The sequence below is a fragment of the Rattus norvegicus genome, chromosome 11 (genome assembly GCF_021556685.1).
Source record: "Rattus norvegicus strain SHRSP/BbbUtx chromosome 11, alternate assembly SHRSP_T2T, whole genome shotgun sequence".
Classification (NCBI taxonomy): Eukaryota; Metazoa; Chordata; class Mammalia; order Rodentia; family Muridae; genus Rattus; species Rattus norvegicus.
In genome coordinates this window covers 69872775-69885662 of record NC_141544.1, presented here as the reverse complement: position 1 = coordinate 69885662, position 12888 = coordinate 69872775, and the positions used below count along the sequence as shown (strand labels likewise).

The 12888-nt window shown below is 48.4% G+C and overlaps 1 protein-coding gene across 4 annotated transcripts in view; it reads right to left on the bottom strand.

Annotated features, from left to right (window-relative positions):
* Boc (BOC cell adhesion associated, oncogene regulated) overlaps positions 1 to 11998 on the bottom strand; it is a 75305-nt gene extending 63307 nt beyond the window's left edge. For 3 of the 4 annotated variants that reach the window (XM_087576602.1, XM_087576603.1, XM_087576604.1), the window contains exon 1: positions 11587 to 11986. The gene's annotated coding sequence lies outside the window, so the exon portion shown is untranslated. Of the gene's footprint in view, positions 1 to 11586 lie in introns of all 4 variants that reach the window. The other variant, NM_001108317.2, reaches the window with a different exon arrangement.
* Positions 11999 to 12888: the final 890 nt, after the last annotated feature.

The following is a 12888-nucleotide window of genomic DNA, read 5'->3' as shown; positions in this document are numbered from 1 at the left end:
ACCCAACCTAGGCAGTTAGCTCCTGACAGTAGCACCAGAGCCAGGCAAGGCCAGTGGAAGATGATAAGGGGCCACACTATGGAACCACAGGGCTCTGGTCAAGTGGGAGTCAGCGAAGGGCTTGAAGCCCTGCGTTGCTAGCTTCTACCTCCCTATCTGGATGCGCACATGAAGTACAAGGAGAGAGAGCTGTATTCGAAACAGAGCCCTGGCGTGTGAAAGAGGGTGAGCCCAGCTACCTGCTGGGTAACACTACAGTGACAGGACCAGTATCTCCGGGCACCTGAAGGAAGGTAGGAGAGAATGAAGAGCAGGTGCCAAGGAAGTCTTTTTGGCAGTGAAGCTAAGAGTCCGTGTGATTCCGTAATGAAGACACAGGGCACCCTGTATTTTTCAAATACACCACAAAGTTTTTCTGTACCTCTCAGACAGTCCAAAAAGTAGATGCTCAATAAACTCTGTTGAAATGTGTGAAGGACAGAGAGGACATCAGGAAAGACAGATGACTCACCTATGAACATTCCTGAAACCTGCCACCTAGAGAAGTGGCCATGTGCTGTGGTCTTGTGCACCATTTTCAGGCTTTTCTAAATCAGGCACACTGTGGCACCCCCCCCCCCACCCCTGAGTGCTCGCACACACGCACATCCCAGAATGCATTGCCTGTATGAGTCTATGGAAAACTGTAATTGTCTTTTGATACCTGTGGGTACTGGCTCCAGCATCTACTTAAGAATGGTCCAAATCTGTGGATGTTCAAGTCCTTCACATAAGATTACTATCTTATGCACAGTATTTGCATTTAACTAAACTCTTCCATATACCTATAGGTCATCTCTAGATCACTTACAATAATACACTGTGTGGTGGTTTGAATACGCTTGGCCCAGAGAGTGGCATTATTAGGAGGTACAGTCTTGTTAGAGTAGGTGTGGCCTTGTTGAAGGAAGTGAGTCACTTTGGGGGCGGGCTTGGAGATCCTCATTCTAAATGCCTAGAAGATAGTCTTCTCCTGGTTCCCTTCAGAATAAGATGTAGAACTCTCAGCTCCTCCTCCAGTGCCATGCCTGCCTGGATACTGCCATGGTTCCCACCTTGGTGATATTGGACTAAACCTCTGAACCAATAAGCTATCTCCAAGTAAATGCTGTCCTCATAAGAGTTGCCTTGGTCATGGTGTCTCTTCAAAGCAGTGGAAACCCTAAGACATATTATAAATGTTCTGTAAACAGCAAACATACTGGGTTGTTTTGAGGAGAATAACAAGAAAAGGTGGAGATGTTTAGTACTGAGGCAATTAATGGGCCCAATGGCTACCAGGGATAACTATTTCATTGTCGAAATCTCTCTCTCTCTCTCTCTCTCTCTCTCTCTCTCTCTCTCTCTCCCCCTGTCTCCGTCTCCGTCTCCATCTTCGTCTTCCTCTCCCTCTCCTTCTCCCTCTCCCTCTCCCCCTCTCTCTGTCCAAGACAGAGTTTCTTTGTGTAGTCCTAGCTGTCCTGGATATATACCCAGTTGGACTCCAACTCAGAGATCAGCCTGCCTCTGCCTCCCAAGTCCTGGGGTTAAATGTGTGTCACCACCGCCCAACTCATTGTTGGAAACTCCTATTACATGAGGTTTTAAGGTTAATAGGAGTCCTGCAGATGTCTATTCTAGACACAGAAGGGCTTCGATGAACAGAACAAAGTCTTGGCCTCATGTTACAGAGAAGGAGGTGATGTGCAAATGAATGAATAAGTTTATGTCAGGAGGTGACAGCATGAGGAAATAAGGATTAGTCTGAAGAGAGAGATGGATGGTGGGAGTTGCTTGACAGAGGGTACCAGGCTGAGACAACAGGGGAGCCTTGTGACATAAGGAAAGGACATGGGGAAGAGCCTTCCAGACTGAAGACCAAGGCAGGGCAAAAGCCCTGAGCAGGAGGATGCCTGGCCAGTTTGAGGAGACAAGGAGGTATGTGTTGCTGGGATTGAGGTATGGAGGTGGGCAAGCAGGCCAGGTAAGGGAGCCCAGGAAGGGGTGGAGCCAATGGTATTTGGATAAACCAGGAACAACAGATGGGTTTCGGCAGAAAAACAAACAAACAAACAACAAACTGATCTCCACAGTGCCGTTTAGTAATGTGCATAGAAGACTAGGATGGTAAAGAGTCAAGAATTCTACAAACATTTGCAAGAACAGCCTTAAAATTGTCAACTTAGAGTAGGCTATCAGGACTGAGGGTGTGGCTCAATGGCGTTGTGCTTGCCAAGACGTGGGAGGCTCTAGGTTCCACCCCCAGCACTGCACAGAGATAAGAAATAAATAACAAGGTGGAAGAGGAGATAAAGAGCAGAGTGCAGGATGAGCCAGGATTTCTGGCATAATGGGTTGGCTGAGCTGTGCTGCACTGGAGAGGCAGCAGGCTGGCAAATGAGTATCCAGCAGGCAGCTAGGCCTGGCCCCATTATACTGCGCTCCTTTTCCTCTCCATCCTCCATCCTCAGGAAGCCTGGAGCCAAAGGTAATCCCACCATCAAAGCCTCTCTCTTGGGCATCCTTCTCACCTCCAAGAAGGTCCATTTCCCTCTTCCTCTTCTTAGGAGTCCTGGAGCTAAAGGTGATCCCACCATCAAAGCCTCTCTCTTGGGCATCCTTTTCATCTCCAGGAAGGTTCATTCTACTCATCCTCTTGGCTCACAAGTCGCTGCCTACTAATAGCTCACAGTGCATTCATGTGTTTTATATGAGGCCCCTTTCCTTCCCCTTTAACAGCCTGAAGAAACTGGGATCCCAGTATTTTGGTAACTTGGACAGGGTCACAACTCAGAGATTGACAAAGTCAAGGTGAACCCAAACTGGTTCCCCTTAGTTGGGACGACACACATATTATACCTAGAATAAATCCAGGAGCACTGACCCTCCTGCAAAATACGCACCCCGCCCCCCAGCATGCCACCTTCTAATGTGATTCCCTGCCTGCTCAGAAGGCATCCAATAAATATCCTAGTTGCCTATCCCTTCCTTTTGCAGAGAAGGATGCCACCTAGAATTCTGTTACATTGGTTCTTTTTCCTAACCAACTGTAATGGGACCCTGAGACTCTCAGCTGCTTTTTCCCAGGGGGAGGGAAAGAATGTAGGTCTGGAAGAACCCAGGAGAGTTTCTGAGGTTGATCGAATGGCCTTCTTCTATTCAGAATCTTGCAAAGGAAAACAAGCACACCCACCGAGGAGGCAGATCCCTTGAGCCCAGCCGACCTCTGGCTAATTCCCTGGAATTTCTTATCTTTGAACTCAAGGTGAGTGAGCACAGATGTGACAGCTCGGGCTTGTCAGCTGCCTGAGCCAGTTCACTGCATGCACAAGCATGGAGAAGAGGCGGCTTGTGATGATAAACACTCCATCACTCCATCGAATTGCTCCATTGTAATCCCAGGTACATCCAGAATATCATGGCTCCAGGCTTCCTGCATTTGTTTAAGAAAACTAAGGAACATAAACAACCAATGGCATTCGGGAAATATAGCTCATTAAACTGCTTGCCACACAGTGTGAAGACCTGAAGAGGATTACAGAAACCCAGGTAAACCCTGGTCTACATAGCAGAGGACAACAAAGACCCTGTTTTAAACAAGGTGGAAGGCAAAAACCAACACCCCAGGCCGCCGTCCTCTGACCTTCCCACGCACACCATGACATACAATTGTTCACATCCTCACAGATACCCATACACACATGCACACACAGCTCACACCCCCACACATTCTCGGCACCAAAACCTCCAGCACAATCCTGAGCGTGTAGGGAATAGGGCGCTTAGCAATCATGCAGGTAACTGCCTGTCCAATCCTTTCTGCTGGCTGCCTTCTGAATATTTGCCTGCAAGGAAGCATCTCCCAGCCAGTTACCTGTCTGTCAAAGCTGTCAAATCCTTCCCCAGGGTATTTTTCTGTACAAGCTGCCACTTCTCCTGACCAGTCAAATGTCTACAGGAGGCCAAACAGCTCTCCCTACTCACCTGCACTGACAGAATGGAGGGCCTGCTTGATTAGACTTGCAAAGACCCTAGGTGCAAATGGATTCATCTGGCAGTCACAGTAGAGCAGAGACGCCTTATATTCAGTGTCCCAGGGGAAGGGAAAGTCTCAAGAAACATGTTCTGGGAAACCAAACGTGGACGTGACCCTTACCACCACCTACAAACACCGGCTGTGCCACAGAACCTGGTGTCTGGTGCTGTCTGACCCTTCAGTGCTCTAGCTTTATACTAATGGGATTTAAGGCAGGGCTAATAAACAGCCCCACCTGTCCCCTTATGTGCAGTTAGTTACAAAAGAAACAGTTTTCCCAAGTCAAGGGGTTTTTGCTTTGGAACGAGATTGCTTTTTTTTTTCTTGTTTGTTTTAAATATGAGAGTTCTGGAGTTAGCGGGCAGTAATGAAATCTTGGCTCTGTCACTTACCAGCTATGAGACCAAAACAAGTCCCTGCACTTATTTAGGCTTCGGCTCCCTTATCTGCACAGTGCAATGACGAGCTCCATCCTTACAGGATTGCTGGAGGGTTGCAGGGATAAAGCAGTGCTTGGCTCGAAGCCTGGCACACAGTAGGTGCCCTGTAAACAATCGTAACTCTCTCCACTTCTGGGAAAAGGCAGTCGCTGCTGGCTGCCTCCCTGACTGATGGAGTTGTGTGGGATTTGCTTCTCTGAGAAGTGACAGTGCGATCTTTCCCTTGTAGAAGGAAGGGCACCTGCTGCTTCTGTGTGCTCCCCCATTTGTACCTAAACACAAGGCTTCGTTTAAAAAAAAATCAGGAGAACAAAAATTAACACCATACAATAACCACCTTCAGACGAGCTTCTTAATTCTTCCCCCCCTTCCCCCCCCCCCCCCCCGCACATTCAAGACCTGAGTGGTGTGTCTGTGACAAGGGGAATGGCCGCCTATGCAAAGCCCACCTATAGAAAGCCACCTTGTTGTTTCCCATTGGGGAGAACTAAGCTCCCCCAGCCCCCATCTTTTATTGTCAAAGACCACCCACTGGAAATAGCTGGCAACTTGCCACAGTCCAGCAGGGGAAGAGCCCGGCTGCTATCCCAGCCTCTACAGCTGAACAGAAGGAAGCCTATAGAAGGAAAAATCACCTGACAGGGCTGTCACCTGGGGATGACTCCGCCTTCACAGATGGCAGACCACCAGAGAGGTCTCAGGGTCTGAAGGAAGAGGTGCAGGGGCCTGCCTATGGGGTGACACAGCGGAAACTAACTTCGATCTGTAAAGGCAACAGTGAGTATACAACTTGTCCTCTACAAAATATCCTTTCAGAACCACAGAGGTAAACATCTGGGAACAGCCTGACTTTATGCATCACATCTGCAAAAGGAGGTACTGTGTGCTAACTGACAGGTTAACAACTTGCCCTCCTTTGAGTACAGCTGAGGAGAAAAGTAAGCTACAATAACTACTGAAAGATGACAGTCGCTTAGGAAAGAGAATCACGTGGGAGAGGTGATTTGTGAAATGATTAAGGCAGCCTCTCCTTTCATGGAAAACCAATAAACCCAGAACCCCCCAATTTTCCTCTTCAATTAACTATGACCTGTACCTCATAAACCTGCTGGGATGGTAATGTTAGGTAAGAGCAGACTAGTAAAGGCACTTGGCTTATTCTAATCTGGAAAAATAATGGAGAGCCAGGGAAAGTGGTGATGGGGCTTTCTTCCAGGGTCCATTTTTAGCCTTTTCTGGGTGGGATCCTTTAGAGACCAGCTATCCACAGCCATCTTTACCTGCCATCCTGTGTGCTGGCCATCTCTTAGAAGCCCAGGAGTGATTGGGAAGCTTAGTGACTTGGTTGCCCCTAAAATAAATCTCCCTTCACCCGCCACTCTGAAGCAGACTTCACAGTCATCTAAACCTATTGTAGAAATTTATACGTCTAGGAGCAAAAGCAACAGACAAACAGATGTTAAATTCAAGCACATGTTTCTCTGATTGTCTGTCTCTGTCCCTGTCTCTGTCTGTGTCTCTGTGTCTCTGTCTGTCTCTTCCCTCTCTCTCTTGAGACAGGTTCTCCATGTAGCCCTGGCTGGCCTCAAACGCACAGAAATGCCGGTGGCCTAGACTCAATAGATTCTGCATTCAACTCAGAAACAACAAAAGAAGCAACAACAACAACAAAGCAAACAGAAATACTCTGACTTTGGCATCTCCAGCATGCTTAGTCTCCCACAGAGGAAATATGCATTTTCAGGGAGAAACTAGGAAATGACTCATATAAGAAGATGTAAAAGATCATTGTGGCCCGCTAGTCCGATGGCCCGCTAGCCTGATGGCCTGCTAGCCAGATGGCCCGCTAGCCCGATGGCCCGCTAGCCCGATGGCCCGCTAATCCGATGGCCCGCTAGCCTGATGGCCCGATCTTTCCCCAGGTTCCGGAAGTACTTCCTAGCTCACCATCAACTTTAGGCTTGGCTCTGCATTTCCCTTCCTGCCAGCAATGGACTGCTGGATGCCATGGGCTCCCCCAGCAAAGGGTAGAAACGGACTGTTGAAGAAAGCTGGCAAGGTTCCTGCCACGGTGCCAGGGACACAGCACGTTAGGGGGAACAGCCAATGAGAGGATGAAGGCTCCAGTCCGCCATACTTCCTGACTGCCATCTTACCTAACATCATCCAAACTCATTTCTGAGAAGATTAAAGCTCTTCTGGCATGTTCCCATCGCCTGGCTTCTTTGGGGTTATTTTTCTCCAGTCGGCTTACCCCTCACTCTCCGGTTACTTTCTCAACATGTCCTCTGGCAACTGGAGCGAATTCATTGCACATGACTGCTATGATTTCTTCTCTCTGCTCGGTAATCTTGTCCCAAACATCAAAGGCCTTCTTTGAAGATAAGGCCAAATTCGTCATTAGGAAGAGAGAAATCAGTCCTTAGCTATCCTTTAGAGGACAGTAAGAAGCAGAATCCCTCCGCCTTTTGTGAGATAAACAACACCTGGTACACCAGACCACTGACAGAGACATAAACACTTGCCGTTCCTCACCCAAACCTAGGCCGGCTCTTTCCATTGCAAGCTTAGACTCCAAATCTCTTTTTTTTTTCTTTTTTCTTTTTTTCGGAGCTGGGGACCGAACCCAGGGCCTTGCGCTTGCTAGGCAAGCGCTCTACCGCTGAGCCAAATCCCCAACCCCTAGACTCCAAATCTCTTAATGATCTGTCTCCAGCATATCTGACGGGATTTTCCTTGGGAGAAGGGGTTCACATGGTCATCACAAGTTCAGCCTACAGGAGTGTATGAGCGACTGGAACCAACCTTAAATCTACATTCTATTCAACCACGGACTCTTCCAGCACTGACGGATGAGAAACACTGTCATAGCAGTAACACAGACCAGGAACAGACAGCTGACTCAGCAGGCCCGAGGGAGAAAACGAAGGACAGAGAAGCACAACATCTACAGCATCCTCACTGCTGAACATTCCCAAGGCTTCACAGGTCATGGAGTCTATAAAGCCCATTTCGAGGCTGACGAAATAGATCTGTTTCCTCTTGTGTATCATGAAAATAAGTGTTCTAAAGTCCTTGCTATTTATAAGGTGCAGTGCTATAAACCATAGTAATCCCTTATTAATCCATTTTATGAATAAGAAAGAAGAAGAACATTTTCCCTAGGTCACAGGCATCTGCACTTTTCTACTTACCCACCTCCTTGCTAGAACTGACAAGCGATAGAGAACCATGGTTATATTTTACAAAGCCTCCAGTGGTACACTTCCATTAACATTCACAAAATACTTCTAAAAGATACTTAATGAGGACCGGGTCCTGGATGACAGTGTAGGAGACAAGGAATAAACTTGTCAGAAATCAATGGTCAGCCACTCTTCTGTCAACCCAGAGCAGGGGGTATTGGCACGTGGAAAAGATAGAAATGGGGATTTTAAAGCTGAGTGGCAAACTGGTCATGGGGCTGCTCTACGTGATGGAAAGATGCTGGGTAAGTGGGAGGTGGTTGCAGGTGGGCACTGGGGACTCTTGGTATGGTCGTGGGGGTGGATAACAGAAGAAAGGTCAAGGGAGGCAGGACAAGCTTGAAGAAGGAGGCTAACTGAGAAGGAGGCAGGGGCAGCTGAGGGCAGCAGCAGGAAGCAGCATGTATGGAGTTTCAGGGCTGATGCTCACACCACCGCGTGAAACATCCTTAGAGCTTCTTTCCTGACTCCCACCTCCCGACTCTGACCAACCCTGAGGGATCAGAGAGGCAAAGTCCTTCCCTTGGAACACTTTTGTAAGCATAAGGTTTCTAGATTCAAAACAGACATGTTCTACCAACGCCCTTGCTTCAAATAGTTGATTTGGGCTCATAAAGTATAAAAAATAATCACGTTAGGGTCCCAGAGGAGAGCATACTTAGGATTTGATTTATTCCTACCAACAGCAATGCAATAGGATATATATGCTCTCTGTGAGTCTTTGGTCATAATTATAAAGATACTTCAGAGATGTCTGATGACAACAGTCTACGCTTTTATGGAAGCTGCGAAAAGTGAATACGCACAAGTGAAAAGCAAGAAGTTGATTATAGGATGGGATTATGGATATTATAAAGACATTTTTTGAATAGCAGTGCATGTTTACATAATCAACTCTTTGATGAAGAAGAACATTTACTCTCCTGGGAGAAGGGAGCTCCCATCCTGGTGTCTAATGTACTGTAAATATTTGTTGCATGTAGAAGTGACAAGAAATTACATATGTTAAATGTGGTCATTTTTTTCCAAAATAGAAAGATATCACTCTTTCCTCTCCCATGTCCATCCCCTTCCCCCAAAATAAGGAGCTTAGAGAGTGGAAGAAAGGAAGCCAACTCCCAATGTGTAATAACATCTTCTGAAACCTGGTTAGCTCTTTCTTATTCAGAGACCAGAAAGTATGAGTGGGTAATTACCAAGTGCAATTGGATTCAGCTATTGTTGGAAAGGCACAAAGATAACCCCCTAAGTCATTAAGCACATCAGTGACTACTGAAATTTGAACCCAGACCCCCCAGGGCCCTTGGCCCTCAGGCTTACTTCTTGCCCTCTTTTCTTAAACCCCAGGAGTCTTTGGGGGAAGTGAACAGAATTACTTCATGAATAAAATCTCCTATTCATGTCAAGCCACGGAAACCACAGAGAGGCCTAGAAGAGAGCAGGGATCTCATGCCACTGGGGGGAAAAAAAACACTTCAAAGACAATGAAACCTTTGGGCCCATGTGGAGGATAGAAAGGGACATAAATTACAGTCTTTATCATGAATTGGACAACCAGTTGGCCGCTAAGCAGGGTCCTCTCAAGGTTGTCCCTTAGATTCTTCCTCACCAGCTGTGGTCAAAGAACTTGCCCATCCTGGACTCTGTCAACTTTCACTCCCAACAGCCCATGATTTGGCCTCTTCACCTGAGTGAAAGTCTCTTGCACTGCTGTGTTGCTGAGATGTCATAAAAAGCAAGTCAAAGGACCAGTATCTGAGATGCCAGTCCTCGGAGTGCATAGGTCCAGGCAGCCTGAGTCTGAAGGGACAAATCCTGAGTCTCCACAGGAGCTGGCCTTGTCAGTCAATAGGCACAGGGAGAGAACTATAACTTATTTTAATTTTTTGCCTCTTTGCATGAATTCACTCTGAAAAGTCATCTAGCTGGGAAATCATAACTCTACTGCTGTTTCCACCCCAACTCTGTCCTGCTGACCCCAAAGTCCTTCAAGATTACCATGGGAATCTCCTGGGTCTCAATTATTAGACCATTAAGAAGAGGCCAATTATAAGACCTCAGAGTGCTCCTGGGAAACCTGTTCCACACCTCAAAGTGGCCAACCTCTTGCCTCAGAGTCACTCTAAGTAAAGCTCAGAAAACAGGACATCCAGCTGTACGGACATCCAAGCCCCTCATGACCTTTTTTAATGTTTTCTATGCTATTCTTGAGAAAAGGAAGACAGACTTATTGGCCAAGCCAAATAGATGAGAAGAGAAAAAGGAAGGAAGAAGAGAGGGAGGGGGAGAGAGGGAGAAGGAGGGAAGGAAAGAAGGAAGGAAAACATCATGGTGCTAGGCTACTTGCTTAGAATTAGAAGCCAGTGGTAGAATAAATAAGTGTTTACATATTCAAGAATTCCTGGTGCTATTCATTCAATGGTTTGTGCTTTCAAAATTCTGGACAACAAAGAGCTAGGTGACAAATGTCCTGGTTCAGGACATTTCAGGCACAGAGCCGGAAACAACACTTTCCGCTTAATCCTGTACGAGGTAACTCCAGTTCAAAAATGTACTGTAATGGAGCTTGCTGGGAAAGGGATAGGGGAGCTCACAACACCTCACCACACCCAGAAAGTGCCTGTTTGGGATTGCTGGTATGTGGTTTGGGTATTCTTAGACGGAACTGCCACATCTCTAGAGGACAACTCTTGTTTCAAGGGACTGGGCAAGGATCACCCTAAGGCCACAAGTCAACAGAGTCACCTCCAGGGCTTCTTTAGGTCCTCCAGGTCGGCCTGCCTCCCACGCCTCAGTTCTTTTCCACCTGAAAAACTGACAGACCCTTCATAATCCCAGCAGAAGGTTTTTCTTGCCTTTCTCTTCCTTCCACAGCTTTCTCTCCCACTTGACCCACAAAGTCACTTCTCAACCTTCTCATACTTAACAGAAACAAAATCCCCAATGGGACACACCACACACACACACACACACACACACACACACACACACACACACACACACACACACACACACACGCACACACACACACCTCTCTTGCTGATACTTTACTCTCACAGACACCTCTGGATGACAATTCAATGCCTCCTATCCACGGGTCCAACCAAGGGGATTCTTTAAGGCTGTCTAGCTTTTGGTCTCCCTTGGTCCCTTACTTGGGATTTTCCTTTTAAAACGCCGGTGATAACTTCTCCCCCTAAAGAGGCAAATCGGTGTTGAGTGTGGGTTTGTCCCTACTGCCTGGCTGTGCAGCCCAGGCACCCTGTCAGCCCGTCAGGGTGATTTTGGGAAGATGTCGGTATCTTCCTACCACTGGAGCAGCTTCCGGGAACCGCGGGAGCTAAACCAGCCAGACCGGGCTAGGAAGGGAGGCACGGCGGCCCTCGGCCGGGCGGTGTAGCACAAGCAGTGGCGGCCCCGGGAACTTCGGTGAGGCGTCAGGCCCTGACTCCAGTAGGGGATCCCCAGCAAGAGCCCAGCTCAGAGATCGGAGCTCAAGCCCGAGCCCAGCTCAGCGCTCCAAGCCCCAGTGTAAGCCCCAGCCCAGTGCTTGAGCTCCAGCTCAGGGATCCAAACCCCGTCTGAACCCCAGCAGAACACCCTGAGCCCCAGAGTGAGCCTCCAGCTCGAACCCCAGTCAAGCAGTAGAAGCCCGAGCCTGGGTCCTAGCCCAGCTCCCGGAGCCCCAGTCCGAGTCCCAGCCCAGCGCTTGGAGCCCGCGCCCCGCAGCACGGCTCGCTCGGCTTCGCAGGACCGGCGGCCGCCTCCCACACGCCTCCTATCCCCAAACCAACAAATAAACACAACTTTTTATGAAAAGAAAACAAACTTCAGCGACATGACTCACCTCTCCTGCAGCCGGAGCCGGGGAAGAGGGGGCCGGGACTCCGGGTCCCGCGTGGTGAAGCGGAGAGGGCCACACGGCCCCGCGCACACCGACACACACGCACGGCGCGATGACACACGGGGACACACACCACGGGAGAGTGGCCGCAGCCAGAGCAACAAAGGAGCCCAGGACCCAGAAGTTGCGGCCCGAGGAGGAAGGGCTTGTGTGGCCGCGGAGGGTACGAGGTGCGAGAGTGTGCGAGTGTGGTCGGAGCTGACACCAGCGAGACCCAGCTCAGGGTCCCCACTGCAAGAAGCCGGAGCCGTGGTGGCAGCGGCGGCAGCAGGCGGACAAGGCAGGGGACGCCGCGCCCAGCGCACCCAACCCCTCCATATGGAAGACGCTTTTTTGGATGACTGAACTTGCAAACAATTCCTTCTTTTGCTTCTCCTGCCTAGGAGCCTCCCATTACCGCTTGAGGAGAGGAGGGGAGCCGAGGAGGCGGGGAAGAGGGGGAGGAGCGAAAGGGAGCAAAGAAAAAGTCTTGAAAAGGAATCTGGGGGAGAAAAAAAAACCACACAGTCCCCCAAATTTTAGAACAATTTTCTCCTTAACGCCTACTTTCTTGGTTCTGCGTTAGGTTCCCTCAGTCCTTCCAAATTATTTTCTTTGACCACACCAAAGTGCCTTGCTCCCACTCGCGGGGCGCCGGTCCACCCTGCTTAGCTTCACCTTGGACCCTTCCTTTGGCCAACACTACTCCTCCTTCCCGTGGCCAGTCAGTTCTCCCTGAGCCTTTTTCTGGCACCCACTTCTCAATTTCTCCATTATCCTTAAACAAACAAACAAACAAACAAACAAATATAAAAATAAAAAATAAGACAGTAAAAACAAAGTTACAATTAACAAAAGCAGGATTAATAAAAATCCCCCAACCACCACCAGCAGCAGCAACAGCACAGCCACCATCACCACCACCAAAAAAAAAAAAAAAAAAAAAAAAAAGTGAGGCAGGGGCAATTAGGAAAATGATTAGAAAAGTCATCATGGCAAAGCTATAAAACAGCCTGCCCAGACACTCGGTTTGCTGGAAAGGGTTTGCCAGGTCCTTGGCTTGACCTCCATTCATCATCCTAGGAAAGGGTAGGGGGTGATGTCACGGAAAGTTAGTTCGTTACGATGGTATTGGTTGATTGGTTGGACAGAAAACATACACAACAGTAATTTTCAAACCCATTGTAGCCGAACTTCATTGGACAAATTGTTACAACGTAGGTGGATGGGCTCTACCTCCAACTTCTGATTCCGTAGTCTATATTA